The sequence below is a fragment of the Elephantulus edwardii genome, unplaced genomic scaffold, assembly GCF_000299155.1.
Source record: "Elephantulus edwardii isolate Elephantulus edwardi_28Jun2011 unplaced genomic scaffold, EleEdw1.0 scaffold00189, whole genome shotgun sequence".
Lineage (NCBI taxonomy): Eukaryota > Metazoa > Chordata > Mammalia > Macroscelidea > Macroscelididae > Elephantulus > Elephantulus edwardii.
Window position 1 is genome coordinate 5,577,967 of NW_006399939.1, and position 3,018 is coordinate 5,580,984.

The 3,018-nt window shown below is 32.8% G+C and overlaps 1 pseudogene; it reads right to left on the bottom strand.

Annotated features, from left to right (window-relative positions):
• Nucleotides 1–2,045: 2,045 nt before the first annotated feature.
• LOC102873447 lies at nucleotides 2,046–2,661 on the bottom strand (annotated as a pseudogene).
• Between the last annotated feature and the right edge of the window lie 357 nt (nucleotides 2,662–3,018).

The window sequence follows — 3,018 nt, forward strand, 5'->3', positions numbered from 1 at the left end:
GAAAGTCCTGTTGCATGATGAATCCATCAGGAGCTTTGTGGAGTCATGACATTAGATTAACTTAGAGATCCCTGTATTTAGTGAAAATAATGGATGGTATAAACCTTACTTTTACCTATTATTTCCCATTTTATGTTTTAAGTTTCTGGTATTATTTTATTAATATTAGTAGCTGTCTTAAAATTATTCCTATGATTATTATATTAAGTACATAAATAAACTACACAATGTTCAAAAAGGTATACTCTGACAAAAAAAATTAACTTACTAAATGAAATGATCCTTTCCCCTTAAAAGTCCATTAATTTTACTTTAAAACTGTTCTTTTTTCTAGAATAAAGAGTATTTGGTTTAATTGCACTGGGAAAGTCTGCAGTCAGGGACCTTTCTAAATTATCGAGGACCTTCCCAAATTGTTGAGGACCTTTCCAAATTATTGAGGATGTTGAGAACTTAAAGTATAACTGACTCAGGCCATGGTCTTTTCAAGCACTTGGTATGCATCTGAGAGCTGAGATGAAGAACTGATGCCTTTGAACTGTGGTGTTGGAGAAGAGTGCTGAATATCCCATGGACTGTCAAAAGAATAAACAGGTATGTCTCGGAGAAGGTGCAGCCAGAGTGTTCTTTGAAAGCAAAGATGATGAAGCTTTGTCTCACATACTTCAGGCATGTTGCTAGGAGAGGTTATTCTTTGGAAAAGGACATCATGCTTGGGAAAGTTGAGGGTAAGTGAAAGATAGGATATCCGACCCTCAACAAGATGCACTGACACAATGACTGCTGCAACGAGCTCTAGTGTGCCAGACATTGTGAGGATGGTACAGGGCTCAGATCTGTTGTTCACAGGGTCACTCTGAATTTCACTTGTCTTTTTTTTTTTTGAAAACCACTTGTCTTGACAGATGGCACTTGACAGCAACAACAATTTAATTGGAGAGGTTTTGCATAGAAAAATTTGAACATAAAAAAATTTAAGCCACCTAAGCACAGGATAGTACAGGGTTCAGATCTGTGCTCACAGGGTCACTATGAGTCAATACTATGAGAGTCACTGAAGAAGAAACAACAATAAGCTGAAATAAACATCCAGCTTGACAGAATAACAGATTGTCAATAATTTGAAAGACGAGGAATACGAAATTTTGTAAAAGTCAGAATTGTAGTTTATTTTAAAAAGATACATTTTTTCAAGTACAGTGTATATTTATAATATATAGCTAGGAAATAATAAAGAGAATGAAATAGGTAGTTAACTATTACAATTAAAAATATGTTTATGCTACATAATAAGGAATTTTAAACACAAAAGCTCCATGTTGTGTCATTTGTTTAAAAAAATTCTTTAAACAGAATTATACTTTTTTAAAGAAACTGGCCCCCAAAGTCATCATGTGAATACATGTATTATTACTCTTCATTAAGAAATGTTAGATTATACCTTCATTTTCAGAGGCAAGTTCATATTAAATTGTTATATAACTTGACCACTGAGCTAAGAATAAATATAGAAAAAATGGTCTGTCTGAAGCAACATTTTGCAAACTATTAAAACAAGATATTAAATAAAGTTTTATGAAAACATAAGTGGGGCATAGATTGTATGTGATCCCAAAATAATAGAATTCCAATTATTTTTAAAAAATATGAAACTTCAAAATATAAAACTTAAAAAACCAATAATGTTTACTTCAGATTCATTTCAATAATTCATCACTTACAATATCTTTCTATAAACAGTCCAACGTATATTTGCCTCAGGCATCCCCACAACATTCACTTCCTTCAGTTTTTCTATTTGGAATAAATTTTACCCCAAATTTTCTGTTAATTCCTTAATGTTTTGAGAAAAGAGAAAGATGATGGAGCACCCTAGTAAGGTAGAGTGCTTGTGGTTTGCAAATAAAAATAAAATCACAACTTTAATTTTTATTTTAAATAATAAAGCTAATAAAAATAAAATTGTACTATATCATACTTTTCATTAAAAAAATATTTCAAAGTTCACCGAACTAAGATTTGCTTCAGTCATTACTGATGTGTGTTCATCCCTGTAGAAGAAATAGGGAATCTGATTAACAGTAAAAGTACACTTTAGATTATTGTCCTGCTGGACCAAGAAATTAAAACAAACTAACAAAAATACCACAGGAGAAATAGTAAGTAGATTCAATTATAGTTGCACCTCTTTGAATTAATCCGGCAAGGGAGCTCTGGTGGCCTTGTTAGGAAAGAATTGTGCTGTTAACCCAAAGACAAGGATGTTGTAGACTGAAGGTAAAGTATTTTTATAATTATTAATAATGAGACAGACAACCAGGAATGAGATAAAATAGAGGGTATAAAAGACAGGGGGCCAGCAGTTCCAACAACTGAAGGCTTTCCCACACTCTTGACATTTATAGGGCTTCTCTCCAGTGTGATGCTTAATATGTATAACAAGGGATGTGAAAAAAAACCTAAAGGCCTTCCCACATTCTTTACATTCATAAGGCTTCTCTCCAATGTGAATTCTTTTATGTCCAGTAAGTCCTGACAGCTGACTAAAAGATTCCCCACATTCTTGACATTCATAAGGCCTCTCTCCAGTGTGAATTCTTACCTTATAGTGAGGGATGAGGCCCTACTGAAGGCCTTACCACACTCCTTTTTCATTAGCATTTAAGAAATTTAAAGTAAATAAAGTTTTTGTGAAAGAGGTCAAGGAGATGATATTCATCCTATCACATCTCCCCCCTTCTGTTTTTTCAACACTGTTTGTAAAGTCAAATTAGCCCTTTCTATTATAGCTTGTCCTTGGGGATTATATGGAATACCAGTAATCTGACTAATGTTCTATTTTTTTTTTTTTTTAGAAATTCTTGTGTTTTCTTAGAATAATAAGCGGGAGCATTATCAGTTTTAATACTTGATGGAAGACTCATCACGTTAAAAGTTTCAATTAAATGTTGAATTACATACTCTGATTTTCTCCTGACATTGAAAACCTGAAAAAGTATCAATAGTATGGTGAACATA